This window comes from Portunus trituberculatus, chromosome 32 (genome assembly GCF_017591435.1).
Source record: "Portunus trituberculatus isolate SZX2019 chromosome 32, ASM1759143v1, whole genome shotgun sequence".
Classification (NCBI taxonomy): domain Eukaryota; kingdom Metazoa; phylum Arthropoda; class Malacostraca; order Decapoda; family Portunidae; genus Portunus; species Portunus trituberculatus.
Window position 1 is genome coordinate 9,261,278 of NC_059286.1, and position 15,245 is coordinate 9,276,522.

Consider the following 15,245-nt stretch of genomic DNA (forward strand, 5'->3'; position numbering starts at 1 on the left):
TTCAGAGTGTGACTTTCAGGGACTATATAGGGGTTTTTGTGCACCTTGTAACATTTATGGCACTTTGGCGGTGCTATTGACTAAACCACCAAATAATACAATACTACTTCCTCACCATCCCTAATGGATAAATGTTGAAATAGCCGTGTCCATCTTCAAATATCGAGCGCTGAGTCAAAGAAAACGGTCAAAACTAGGGTAACTCCAGTAAAACTCACTATTTATACCACATTGGACTTCTGGCTCAAATATATCAAACGAACACACGTATAAGGAAAAGGCATCGAAAATATAGACAAACATAAGGCGAAGTCTATAAAAGCGACACACAATCACAACATAACCCAAAATAAAGAACGGAGAGCATAAACTGTCGGTGAAAGGTGTCAGTCTCCATCAATAAACCTTACCTTAGAACACTTCAAAACTGTGACTCGGAAAACAGATATTCTCCGTCTTTGATAAAAAAAAAAAAAAAAGAAAACATGTATGCGCTCAAACGTGAAAAAAAAACGAAAAAGAAAATAAACACACACACACACACACACAAATATAAATGAACAGTGATCAAAATAAAGACAAAAAGGAAAGGAAAGCTATTGAGATGTAGAAAATAAGAAACAGACAAGAAAAAAACAAAAGGGAAGGAGTAAAGACAGACGTATCAATATTAATTCCTTCAGTACTGGGACGGATTTTTTTCACCTTGAGATTTGGAAACGATTAGACGATTTTACATACATCAGAAAGGGTCTATGGAATTAAGAAGATTAATGGCCACACTCTTCACTATTCTAATCCACGCATAAGTTTCTGGAGCTGTATAAGAACGCCAAATAGTAAACAGAATGAATATGAAAACACGTCATGTTACTCAATGGGTTAAAACAAGTAGAATATATGCAACAACACTAATTCACAACCTTGTATTCGTAATCTACGTTAACTAATAGCCAGTTAATAGTGAGTAAAAACACTAATGGTTACCTTGCAGTTATAATTTCCTTCTAATTTACGTGAATGGTCAGAATCAGCAGCAACAGAGAGAGAGAGAGAGAGAGAGAGAGAGAGAGAGAGAGAGAGAGAGAGAGAGAGAGAGAGAGAAAGGAGAATGTTTACAGATGAACGTTGCCTCGTGTTCACCTCAGTTACAAGGAATATTGGAGGTGAAATGTCTCTCTCTTCCTCCTCCTACCTCCACGTAACCCTGACCCCAATACAGACGCCCCCCCCTAACCCCGACCCTCCGCTGAGTGACGAGGGGGCATGGTTAAAGGTGAGAGAGAGAGAGAGAGAGAGAGAGAGAGAGAGAGAGAGAGAGATTTATGCATGGTTATATAACTAGTGATGATACGATATACATGACTATACATCTCTCTCTCTCTCTCTCTCTCTCTCTCTCTCTCTCTCTTAGTGGGAAAAATCTTAGCTGACCCATTGAGGAAAATAGATAAATAAATTATGTGAGCAAATAAAGTCTAGAGTAATCATAAAGTGTAATGGAGGAATGCTACGTCTATCAGTACTCTGAGGCAGCACGGGGCACGTTACCTTGGGCTGCTCTCCGCCATTCCCTGCAGAGAGACAAGAAAAATAAAGTTACACAGGAATCCACATCAATACACTGACTTCATTATTACTGGTACTCTAGATGAACAAAATAAGCAGAAAATGAAATGGCTTGCTCATCATCAGCATTTTCAATCATTCTAATGCAAGAGTTAACCAGTACTCTCAATCATTCATACCTTTTTCTCGTAAACTCTGGAACTCTCTGCCTACTTCTGTATTTCCAGCTTCCTACGACTTGACTTCATTTAAGAGGGAGGTTTCAAGATACAATCCCTGTCTTTTGGCCAACTCTACTAACCTTTTAGGGAACTGGCAATCAAGTGGGCCTTTTTTTGTTATATTTTTTCGTTGCTCTTGGCTAGCTTTCCCTCTTCTATTAAGAAAAAAAATTTCCTTTCTCTGGTTAACTATTGGAACTCTCTGCCTGTTTACTTTCGTTTTTTTTTTTTTTCTTTATTTAAACCATGTGGACTTTTTACGGGAATTTATGGGCTAAATGGGATACTTTTTAGGGTACCTCCTATCTCAAAGCCCACCCGCTAGGAAACCGTTGCCCCGAGTGAGGAAGCCCAACCTACACTCGAACCTTGGACAGGATTCGAAACCGTACGCTTGGAGACCCCTCGGACCCCAAAGCACGCATGGTTCCACTGTACCACGGCGGTCTCTTTGACCTGAACTCGAGACACTATCCTTTGGTACGTGACAGTCGCTTCTTACTTTGTTTGCAGATCAGCAGTTGGGCTTTTCTTTCCTACCACTGTGTTGCCCTTGGCCGGTGTCTCGTCTACATATAAAAAGAAAATCTGAAGGCAATAACCAGAGTAGTATCGATAGTAAAAGATGAATAATAATAGGTAGAGTGGAGTAATGATTAAAAATAACGAATGGTCTTTAATCCCTTCAGTACTGGAACGCGTTTTTACCTTAAGTTTTGGGTACGATTAGACAATTTTATTTATAATGGGAAAGGTTTGTGGAGAACAGAAGATTAATGGCCAGAGTCTTCAATGTTCTAATCCCCACATAAGTTCCAGAGGCTGCGTAAAATCCCTACATAGTAAGCAGAATGAATATGAAAACAAACCATGGTACTGAAGGAGATAGATTAAAGTTTCATCGATAGTATAAGATGATAAGAATAACAGCTAGAGCATGGGAGTAATCTAAGACAGCGCAGTGATTAAGAATAACGAATGGTCTTTAACCTTTTCACTGCCATTTTGCATTTTAGAGACACGTTTTTGTACAAGAGTATATTAATCAGTATTGTAGCATAGAAAACAGGAGAGGTATCTTTCCTTTCCTTTTTTTTTCTATATGGCCATGCAGATTATACTCCTTTCCTGCTCTTATTGTCACATAAAGGCGCACGTGGCAGTGAAAGGGTTAAATTAATCAGTTTGATGCACGTTAAGATTAATAAAAATTGTCACAGAAAGTTTAATTAGTATTGTAGCGTAGAAAACATATGTATCTTTTTCTTTTCTTTTTTTCCATATGTCCATGCAGATTATACTCCTTTCCTGGTCTTATTGTCACATAAAGGCGCGCGTGGCAGTGAAAGGGTTAAATTAAACAGTTTGATGCACGTTAAGATTCCAGTCATAAAAAATTGTCACAAAGTCAAGAAGCCATCGAGTTGAAACATTCCAGTAGTTTGGTTTTCGTACTTATAAAAACTCTACGCAGTTCCCAGAATGCAATACCTGACACGACGCCGCTAACACTCAAAACGCTATGAATTAACGCTTTGAATCAGTGGACAGTGTATAAGTTCTTTAACCCCTTCAGTACTGGAACGCATTTTTATCATGAATTTTTGGTGTAATTATGCCATTTTTTTTGACATTAGGGAAGATTAATGACCAGAATCTTCACTGTTTTCATCCCCACATAATTTTCTGAAGTTGTATAAAATCGGCAAATAGTAACCAGAATTTATATGAAAACGCGTCATGGTACTGAAGGGATTAAATTGCCCTTTCTTTTCACTATTTTTCGTTCCTCTTGTCCAAACCGTACGTAAAAAAACGGTATCTCACAAGAGCGATGAGTATTCGTTACTTATCTGAGTTTACAATGAAAGCTGAAGTAAATAAGTTAATAGCAATACAACACCCTTTATTTATTTTTCTTACACCTTCTTTCTCACTCATAAGTTCCCCGCTGAGATGTGTTGTTCAGGCTTATTACCTCAGTCAATTAGCGCCTTACCTGTAAACAACGCCGCGCCAGTTATAAATGTGTACAATAAAATGGTAAGCTAATTTAATCACCGTTTGAAGCATCTCACATGTGTTTGATAAATGTGTGAGCTGTTTTCTTTATGGTACTGTGTGTGTGTGTGTGTGTGTGTGTGTGTGTGTGTGTGTGTGTGTGTGTGTGTGTGTGTGTGTGTGTGTGTGTGTGTGTGTGTGTGTGTGTGTGTGTGTGTGTGTGTAATAATAATAATAATAATAATAATAATAATAATATACGGTTTATTAATTTGGCAGTGCAACAAAAAAATTTGCACTGAAAATGTACAGGGGAGGAACATTAAAACAATGAAATGCTTAACCTAACTCTGGATCTAACTTAACCAAGAATTTACTTATTGATTTATTTATTTATGGCTCGCACCACGCGCCACGCGATTCTGGTGTCGGGTGACGCGGGCAGGGAGAGACACGTTTAGGGGTAGCACGTGGCGGAGACGTGGATGATGCAGCAGCCCTTCCCCAAATTTTTCCAAGGATTCCTGGTGTCTTGTGGCCAGCCTCGGCAGACTCAGGCAGGTCAGGGCGTCCTCGTAAGACTTGTAGGCAGACCCAAGGATGACCCTGAACGCCCTCTTTTGAACCCTCTCCAGCTGTTGTCGTTGTGTGAGGTTCAGGGAGGAGGACCACGCTAGGAAGGCGTACATGAGCTTAGGGAGTATAAAGGTGAGATACACTCCCCTCAACTAATCTGCCGGTGCACCCAATGTCTGTGTGTGTGTGTGTGTGTGTGTGTGTTCCGGTAATTTCTTTTTGCTGTCTTCCTTTTTTCTTTCTTTTTCGTGTATGAGTGTGTGTTTCACTGTTTGATCTGCTGCAGTCTCTGACGAGACAGCCAGACGTTACCCTACGGAACGAGCTCAGAGCTCATTATTTTCGATCTTCGGATAGGCCTGAGACCAGGCACACACCACACACCGGGACAACAAGGTCACAACTCCTCGATTTACATCCCGTACCTACTCACTGCTAGGTGAACAGGGGCTACACGTGAAAGGAGACACACCCAAATATCTCCACCCGGCCGGGGAATCGAACCCCGGTCCTCTGGCTTGTGAAGCCAGCGCTCTAACCACTGAGCTACCGGGTGTGTGTGTGTGTGAATATTAATGTACTAGTATATTTGTCTATCCAGTCTCTCTCTCTCTCTCTCTCTCTCTCTCTCTCTCTCTCTCTCTCTCTCTCTCTCTCTCTCTCTCTCTCTCTCTCTCTCTCTCTCTCTCTCTCTCACCAACATGCCCAAACAAGTAATAATCCACGTGTTGGTGTTTTCTTTCCTGGAGTGTTAATGTGTGTATAACTCATACACTCTCTTGTGACGCGTTGTATGTTCTCGATGGATATTTGTTCTTTTTTGTACCATTTATGTAAATGGATATTTATTGTCATTTATTGTTGTTGTGTTGATGTGTATATTTTTCAGTAAAGAATTGTTTTTCTGTATGTGAATCTCAGTTTTATGTCAATATGTGTCACTGGGTCTCTATTGTCTCATCGGCGGGTGTAAAGGGTTTCCTGCGTGCGGGTATCTCTTGTTCGTGTGGCTATTTGTTCATTCTAGGGAGGTCGATTCTTCACTGCATCGATATCTATTTTGCTATGGACGTTTCTTCTTTTCCTGTGTGTGTGTGTGTGTGTGTGTGTGTGTGTGTGTGTCCCTGCCAGCGAGGTGTCTGTGTGGTGTGTCCCGGCGGTGTATCAGGGTGACGGTGTTAGCTCGGCTCATCTCCCCAGCGTGACGGACTGGCAGACACAACTCCAGTTTTAGCGCGACGTGTGCCAGCTAATTATCCCTAATGAAGTCAAGGGGCTTCCCTGTATAAAGGTAATTATTTACTTTTAAGAACACGGTCTGCAACTATCAACTCTCAAACATCACGTAGATCTTGGCCCGTTGCAGACCCCGCCCCGGACCAGCGAGCCAGTGCCACCCCTTGCATGTGATTGGAGGGCGTCGCTCCTTAGTTCCTCCCCTTTGAGAGCCAGGCGTGTGGGAGGGCGGGGCTTGCTGGCTTATGACACTGGCCTCACTTTTACAGCCGCACCTCTGATGACGCCCGTACCTCACCACAAATGAATGAAGTCTGATAATATTACGAGGACAAGCATCGTAGGGTCGCAGCGTAAAGAACCCTCTGATGTACTGAGGCCCTGAAGGGAGAGGAGGAGGGAAGAGGAGAAGGAGGAGGAGTGAGAGGAGGCGTGGTTGTGCATGAAGAGGTGCCACGAATCGACCAATAAGCGCGTTAGGTATGGTCGAGTATCCGGCAACTGTTTACTAATATATGAGGAATTTCTATGATATTTCACGGGGCCTTTTCTCCCTTCCCCGGCGCTACAAACAAGGCATTGAAGACGCAGAGCAACAGGTAAAGACACACGCCCTGAATAGCAATGCAAATATGAATACCAACGTGCAACAAAACGCGCCCACTAAAATATTGATCCTCATGCTCAGATTCGGCTCAGATTTTTGCTTCTGTTTTGTTTGACTTGCTTTTTCTTTTGTTATGGACTCCCAATTGCTGTGCTGTGCTGTGCTGTGCTGTGGCTCTGTGGCTGTAGGGGGTTATTTTTTTTTTTTTTTACTTATTTCCTTTAATTTGTTGATTTTTCTTTCATATATGTGTATTTATTTTCTGTTGGGATCGTAATTTTCTAAGATTGTGGTTTTATCTTTTGCAAGTAAATAATCTTGCGTCACTTGCTATCGTTCGCTCTCTCTCTCTCTCTCTCTCTCTCTCTCTCTCTCTCTCTCTCTCTCTCTCTCTCTCTCTCTCTCTCTCTGAATGAATATATATTAAAATGTGAAATTGGCTAAATTAATTTACATTTTTATATACATAAGGGAAATCCATAAAATCGGTAGAAAAAATATGATTCAATTCCATTTTCTTTCAATTTATTTGCTTGGGAACAAAAACACTGAGAGCAAAGCCGTCAATGCGGGATATGAGAGTCATGAAAGGCGAGCACGACGGAACGCAAAGGAGAAACAAGCAGAACACGATGTAGGAGAGAGTAAGGAGACCCGCCCGCCACCATGGAACACAAAGAATGAACAAAAGGCAACAGTAGATGATGTCAGCGAGAGAAGAAAGACCAACAGAGAGACCACAAAGAAAATAATAAACAGCAGCAAATACAGGCGAGATTACGAAGATCCAACAACGCAGAATACAAAGCAAAAACAAGGACCATTAACAGATAGGCAAGAGAGAGAGAGAGAGAGTGTACAAGGACCAACAGATGTTCCGTAAATTCATAACCAGAGTATCGCAGCATGACGGAGAGACACACGTTTCCGGATTAAAAAAAAATGAGGCGACGAATAATGAGACAAGCGACAAATGAACACGATTCGGGAAGGACAGACTAGAAGCATCTGGGGTTCGGAGGACTGATGAAGGAGAGAGAGGAGCGAGGCGGGCTGACAGGCGAGACAGTACAGGGGTGAGAGAGGACCTTACAACTCAAAACACGAAGGAAAGCCAGAAGAAGGAGCCCGAATAAGGACGTATACTGGAGAAGATACAAGTAGAAAAGACAAGTGGGAAACGTTAGACATCAGAAAGGTTATGAAGGGGAATAGATAACAGCATGAGACAGTACCAGGGTGAGAGAGGAGTCCAGAACTAGAAATATGAAGGAAAGTATTGCCAGAATGAGAAGGTATTGGAGGAAACATAAGTAGAAAAAGAAGTGGGAGATATTAGACATCAAAAAGGTGAAGGGGATAGATAGCAGGGCGAGACAGTACTTGGGTGAGAGAGGAGCCCGGAACTAAAAACATGAAGGAAAGTCAGAAGAAGGAGCTAGAATAAGGAGGTACTGGAAGATATACGAGTAGAAGAGACAAGTGGGAGGCATTAGACGTTAGAAAAGTTATAATAGGGAATAGACAGCAGGTTGGGATATTACAGGGAAGGGAGAAGAACCTGGAAGTCAAAGCAAGAAGAGTGTAGCCAGACTAAGAAGATACTGGAGGAAACACGAGTAGTAGAGAGAAGCTGGAAGCATTAGACGTTAGAAAAGTTATAATAGGAAATAGATAGGAGGTGAGACAGTACATGGGTGAGAGAAGAACCTGGAACTCAAAACAAGAAGGAAAGAGTAGCCCGATTAAGGAGGTATTGAAGGAAACACGAATAGAAGAGAAGTAGGATGTTTTAGACATTAGAAAAAGTTAAAATAGGAAATAGATAGGAGATGAGACAGTACATGGGTGAGGGAAGAACCTAGAATTTAAAACAAGAAGGAAAGTGTAACCAGACTGAAGAGGTATTGAAAGAGACACAAGTATAGAAAAGAGAAATAGGAGGCATTAGGCATTAAAAAGGTAATGAAGAGGAATAGATGAGCAGTGAGAAAACAGACACAGACATAAGAACGATAAAACAGAAATAAAAACCCTGAAACCCACAAAAGAAATATACTGAAAAAAAACCGAAGAGATAAAAATACTTGAACCTAAAAAGAAATTGACACCAAAATTAGTCCTCCCAGGAAACCATAGAAAACGAGAACACGAACATTGCATATGAGACACAGAAGAGGAACAAATCTCCCAGTGACTCCCGCCCCTTCAGTGCACTAGAGAGCGAAGAGAGGGCGGGAGTGTTGAGTAGCGGCGATACACTCTTCACATCACACTGGCATATCGACGGAACCGCAGCGCCTGAGTAGCTTATAAGAAGGTGCAGAACAATAGGAAGGCGCGTGAGATTGAGGCAGTAGAGGGCGAGGCAGTCATATTTGGGTGTTGAAGGCTCTTAAGACACAAAGACACACGTAGAGGAGAGTGAAGGAGGGGGAGCAGAGGGGGGAGGGTGTTGGAGGGAGTGTTTGTATGTGGGTAAGAGTGGAAAAGAGAGGAAGAGATTTTTTTTTTGCCAGTTTTTTTTTTTATTAGTTTGAAAGACTGTTAAAGGAAATAATACTTCTCTCTCTCTCTCTCTCTCTCTCTCTCTCTCTCTCTCTCTCTCTCTCTCTCTCTCTCTCTCTCTCTCAACACCTCATCTCGTCCATTTCTTTCATGTACGCCGCACAATATACCGCAGAGAGAGAGAGAGAGAGAGAGAGAGAGAGAGAGAGAGAGAGAGAGGGGGGGGGGTGAGCACTTCGCTATATCACTGTTGTTATCCGAGAAGAGAACATGGAAGTGTGGCACGCGAGCGAGAGTGTTGTTGTTGTTGTTGTTGTTTTATACCTCTTGCTTTCATTACTTTCCATATTATTCTTGTTCTTTTCTTCTTCTTCTTCTTCTTCTTCTTCTTCTTCTTCTTCTTCTTCTTCTTCTTTTTTTTTGTTTTTCTTCTTTTTTCTGTTTTTTCCTCATCTTTTCATATTGTTGTTATTATTGTTATTTTTTTATTATTATTTTTATTATTATTATTATTATTATTATTATTATTATTATTATTATTATTATTATTATCATCATCATTATTATCATTATTGTCTTCTTTTCTTTTGTCATTATTATCATACTTGCCATCATTGCTTTCCATAGTTAGTTTTATTTTCATTCTTTTTCTTCTCATTTTTTTTTTTATCGCTATTCCTATATTCATTATCCTCCTTTCCGTCATTGTTTTTTTTTTTTTTTTCATCGCTCTTTTTTTTCTCATTATTCTTGAAGGAAAGGCATTTGTGGTGATCTAGTGACAAAAACAAGTAGATGAATGTTGAGTTTTTAGTTCATTAGCTAGTGTGATGCGACGGGCGGCTGTTGTTGTGGCTCAGGGTTCACCTAATGAGTGTTTCCAAGCCTCTCCTTGCTTCGCTGACCTGAATGGCGCTGTTTGGCTCCATCTCAGTACTTCGTTAGGTTATAGGAGGCACCAATGAATAGCCGCGTCATTAGCTTATAAGGTAACTTTAATTGGGATACTTTATGGACACACACACACACACACACACACACACACACACACACACACACGAATCCTATTTCTGGTGGCTTGAACCTTTCTTCCTTCTTTCCTTCAAAAACTTTATAAAAATGTTTTTGCGTCGCCCTCGCAGTTACTAAACTCATGCTCTCTCTCTCTCTCTCTCTCTCTCTCTCTCTCTCTCTCTCTCTCTCTCTTAGAACCACCTGGCGACCACCTGCGTATAAGATCTCTCCATCTTAGCCCTGAAATATACAGGAGGAGGAGGAGGAGGAGGAGGAGGAGGGGGGAGGAGGAAAAGAAGGAGAAAAAGAAGCGGAAGAGGAAGAAGAAGAGGAGTAGTAAAAAAGAAGTGAAGAAGGAGTGTTGACGTGGGAAGCAAATCGTAACAGTGAGTCAGTGAGACAGCACAATACGCGGCAGGAAGGTCGAGGAGTCACACCACACACACACACACACACACACACACACACACACACACACACACACACACACCCTGGAACTCCCGACGGTGTGCAATGAGCTGGGCGGGGGAGAGCCTAGCGGGTGGGAGGCGTTAGCGGAGATGGCAGACGGCGGCAGGTGTCGGGGCCCGGTACATACATCGATCTGCGCACATTACAACACAAGACCCACCCAGCCATCCACCCACCTACCCAGCTAGCGCCCACAAGCACAACACAAACAATAAGGACTTTAGGACCTCGCCGCTTCCACAGAGACGCAATCCACAGCCTCCCACGCCACTGGTACACCGCTAACAACCTCCAAAGGCTCCTTCCTCCCAGCTCCACCTACACAGCTAGCGTCCACAAGCACAACACAAACAATAGGTACTTTAGGACCTTGCCGCTTCCACAGAGACACAACCCAGAGCCTCCCACGCCTTTAGCACACCCCTAACCTCCAATGGCCCCACGTAGCTCCTCCCTCGTGGTAATATCATCTTAATACCTTCAATACTAGGACGCATTTTTTACCCTGAGATTTGTGTGCAATTAGACCATTTCATTGACATTAGGAAGAGTCTATGGAGGTCGGAAGATTAATGGCCAGAGTCTCCACTATTCAAATCCAGTACATAAGTTTCTGAAGCTGTGTAAAATCACCAAATAGTAAGCACAATGAGTCTGAAAACGTGACATGGTACTGAAGAGGTTTAATATCGTGTTTAATTCAGTCAAACACCCCCCCAAAAAAAATACGTAGACAAAAATGAAGGGACAATGTTGCGAAGAGAAGATAGAAGAGGAAAGAGCAAGAGGGAGAAGAAGGTAGGGGAGGGGAGAGAAGCACCGCAACTTGGAAGGAAAGAGGGAGAGAGAAAGGGAAAGGAGAGGGAATAAGGGATGCTGGAGGGTTAGGGTTAAGAGGAAAGAGTGTGTGTGTGTCTGGAATGAATGAACGTAACTGTGTGTTGGGCGGAAGACGGGAAATAGAGAGAGAGAGAGAGAGAGAGAGAGAGAGAGAGAGAGAGAGAGAGAGAGAGAGAGAGAGAGATACACAGACAACAAGTAGAAAAACCATCTTTATCTCCACAACAACAAACCTTACCTAAAATAAAAGAGAAAGACATGAAAACAGAGGGGAAAAAAGATAAATAAAGGGAATAATAGAAGAAAACAATGACTACAAGTGGGCATTCTGTGATCCTAAATGAGGGAGTCTGTTTTCCCCTTTCCCTCAGTCGAAAATAGAGAGCAAACAAAAAGACAAAGAGAGAGAGAGAGAGAAGGAGAGAGGAAAAAGAGAGATAGAACCGAGATTATGAGAAATAAGAACCACGGAAGAAAAGAGAACAAGAAAGAGAGAGAGAGAGAGAGAGAGAGAGAGAGAGAGAGAGAGAGAGAGAGAGAGAGAGAGAGAGAGAGAGAGAGAGAGAGAGAGAGACAAAGATATGAGAGGAGGGGGGTAAGGGAAGAGGAGACGGAATATGAGGAAAAAATAAAAGTCGTAAGAGGGAAGAGGAGGGACTGCATATACAAGAAGAAAGAGGAGAGAAGGAAGATGAGGAAGAGGAAGAGACGGAATAAGAAAAAAATAATAATAAAGATCGTGAAATAAAAAAAAAAATAGAAAGAGAGTTTACATGAGAGAGAAAGAGATAGAGAAAAGGAAAGAGGTGGAGACGAAACACGATACACGAAAGAAGAGAAAAGGAAAAAAAAAAGAAAGAGAGAGAGAGAGAGAGAGAGAGAGAGAGAGAGAGAGAGAGAGAGAGAGAGAGAGAGAGAGAGAGAGAGAGAGAGAGAGAGAGAGAGAGAGAGAGAGAGAGAGAGAGAGAGAGAGAGAGAGAGAGAGAGAGAGAGAGAGAGAGAGAGGAAAAAAAAACAAAGAATATGAGGAAGAAAACGATTAAAAAATATGACTCATAAAACAGACACTATGAATGAAACCACAATTTAAAAAAAGGAAGAAAAAAGGAAAATAAAGAAGAAAATAAAGAAAACTGAGGAAAAAAAAAAAACTCACCCTCGTAAAATGAGAAACGAGAACTTAAATTTTATAGTAAGAATGAATAAAGGGAAGAGAGAGAGAGAGAGAGAGAGAGAGAGAGAGAGAGAGAGAGAGAGAGAGAGAGAGAGAGAGGGAGGGAGGGTAATTAGAATGATGTGTCCTTAATTGATGATTCACACAAGAACGTCACCCACACCCGCGCCTCGCCATTAATCTCATCCTCCCCTTCCTTTTCCCATCTCGCATCTTCCCTTCCATCACAACCCTCCCCCATCACTTCCCTTCCTCCCCCATTCCCTTCCTCATTAAAATCCATTTCTATACATATTTTTCCCTCCATTTCTCGTCTTTTTATATATTTTTCTCTTTTTTTTTTTTTTATTCATCTTTGCTTTATCATCGTCTCCTCTTAAAAGTTCATCTCACGTGTTCTATACTCGAAGAAAATGAGCAACTGGATTAAGTTTGTTGGTTGAGGAATGAGGGAAGGAATGAAGGAATGAAGGAAGGAAGGGAAATAAGTGATGAAAGGGTAGAAGGATAAATGGGAGGAAGAAGGAAAGAAATGAAAGAAGGAAGGAAGGAAGGAAGGAAGGAAGGAAGGAAGGAAGGAAGGAAGGAAGGAAGGAAGAAAGGAAGGAAGGAAGAAGAAAGGAAGGATAGAAAATAGAAGGATGGATGAGAATAGGAAAAATAAAGAATAAAGAAAGAAAGAAAGAAAGAAAAGAAGAAAGGAAGGAAGCAGATGACACAAGACAAAGAGAAAAAAAAGAGAAACGAAAAAAAGAAAAACACACAAAATAACACCGAATAAACAACCCACAAAAACAAAACAAAAACAAATCAAAACAAAAATAGTGACAAATAAATTACCTTCTCACTCACCTTCACTCCACCAAAACCTTTCCAAACCCATCAATCACACCAACTCATTAATACCAACACACACACACACACACACACACACACACACACACACACACACACACACACACACACACACACACACACACACACACACACACACACACACACACAAAACACCAAGGTCTTCTCAATATCAAATCATTAATACACACACACACACACACACACACACACACACACACACAAAAACACCAGGGTCTTCCCAATATCAAGTCCCGAAAGTTACATCCATAATGGCATTGGGTCAGGAGGGTGAGCGGGGCGGCCAATATTGTGCTTGGGATGGTCTGGTGGAGGGCTTCTCTGCTCCCGTCACTGAGAGGAAGACTAGAGGAAGGAATGACTAGGGGGAGGACAAGAAGTTTACCTGGATGTTGCTTTAGAGGAGGAGGAGGAGAAGGAGGATGAAGGAGGAGGTGGAGGGGTATAAGGAGGAGGATTCATAGTACAATAGCGATGAAAGATTAAGGTAAAAACAAATTATAGGAAGAGGAAGAGGAGGAGAAGAAAGAGATTGAGGAAAAAAATGAGAAAATGATGAAATAGTAAGATAGAAAATAGGAATACAATTAAGAAGATGCTCTCTCTCTCTCTCTCTCTCTCTCTCTCTCTCTCTCTCTCTCTCTCTCCGGTACTGTACACTCCTCTCCTCTCTTTCTCCACCGCTGTTTACCTGTACACAAGACGCTGGGGAGAGATAAACAACTTCTGCTCTCGCTCTCTCTCTCTCTCTCACTCTCTCTTTCTCCTTAAAACGAGATGTTCTTCCTAATTGGATCAGGATTTAATTAACTGCTTAAATTATCTCCACCCACGAGTTCAAAAGTCCGTCGAGGGGAAATGACTCTAAAGGCAACCTGACCCAAGGATGGTAATCGCAGGGGAAGGAACCGCGTGTTATGTCCCTCTTCCGAGCATTCTGCAGGGGCCAACGCGGCTTATCTGGTTTGTCAGCTCCGAGGGGGTCCTAGAGGTGGGGCAGGGGAGGTGAGGGTATAGGGGCTTGTCTTCCCTAGTGTGGAGGGGAGGTGAGGGAGGCTGGGGGAGTATGGTACGGGCTTTGGAAGGTGTACTACAAGGTGGAAAAGGAGATGAAGGGATAAATGTGTGGTTTCTATGTAGTCTTTGGTATATATTTGTGCATTTTAACTCCTTCAATACCAGAACATATTTTTACCTTGAGATTTGTGCACGATTAGATCATTTTATTGACATTAGGAAAGGTTTATGGAGGTCAGAAGATTAATGTTCCAGAGTCTTCACTACTTTAATCCCCCACATAAGTTTCTGAAGCTGTACAAAATCACCAAATACTAACCAGAATGAATATGAAAACGCGTCATAGTACTGAAGGGGTTAAGTCAATGTGCAAAGGTGTCTCGAGGGTTTTGAGTGGAGAAAGAGAGACAAAATGGACGTGGTGTGTTTTTGAGTGTGATCTTTGCCAGTGTAATATATTGACAAGCTTTATGTCAATGTAGGAAGCCCAGATGAGATGTTTCGAGAGTTTTAGGTGTGGTAGAAGTATCACTAGGCAGAAAAAAAACAGACGTAAGTAAACATATGAGTTTTTAGTGTAATATTTGGCATTCAGACACATATTACCACTTAAAGAAGGGCAAGTGAAAAAGGATCAAAGACGAGGAGGAGATCTGTACTTGCGAGAGACAATGGCAAGAGATTTATTGCCGAAAAACGAAAGATGGAAAAGAAGAGATAGGAGACTGGAGATGAAGTAAACATATAGCAGGTGAAAGAAGGGCGAGAGATGAATGAACGCCTGGCAGGATTGATGGAGGAGAAGGATGGGAAGGGAAGAGAAGGGGAAGGGGAGAGCAAGGAGGAGAGAAGCGAAGGAAAGGAAGAAACGAGGAAGAAAAGAAGAATGTAGCTATGAGATGGAATACAGAAGGTGGAAAAAAAGAAGAAAATAAAGGAACCAGGAGAGAAGAAACGATTGAGAGAAGAGAGAGAAAGAGAGAGAGGACAAAATTTGACTATGAAGATGATGGAAAAGGAAAGGTGAATAAGAGTAAGGGAAGAGGAAAAGGGAAGAAGAGAAAAAGAACGAGGGAAGAAACGAAGGAGAGGGAGAAGAGGTGAAGAAAAAAAATAGTTAACAAGAATGGGAAAT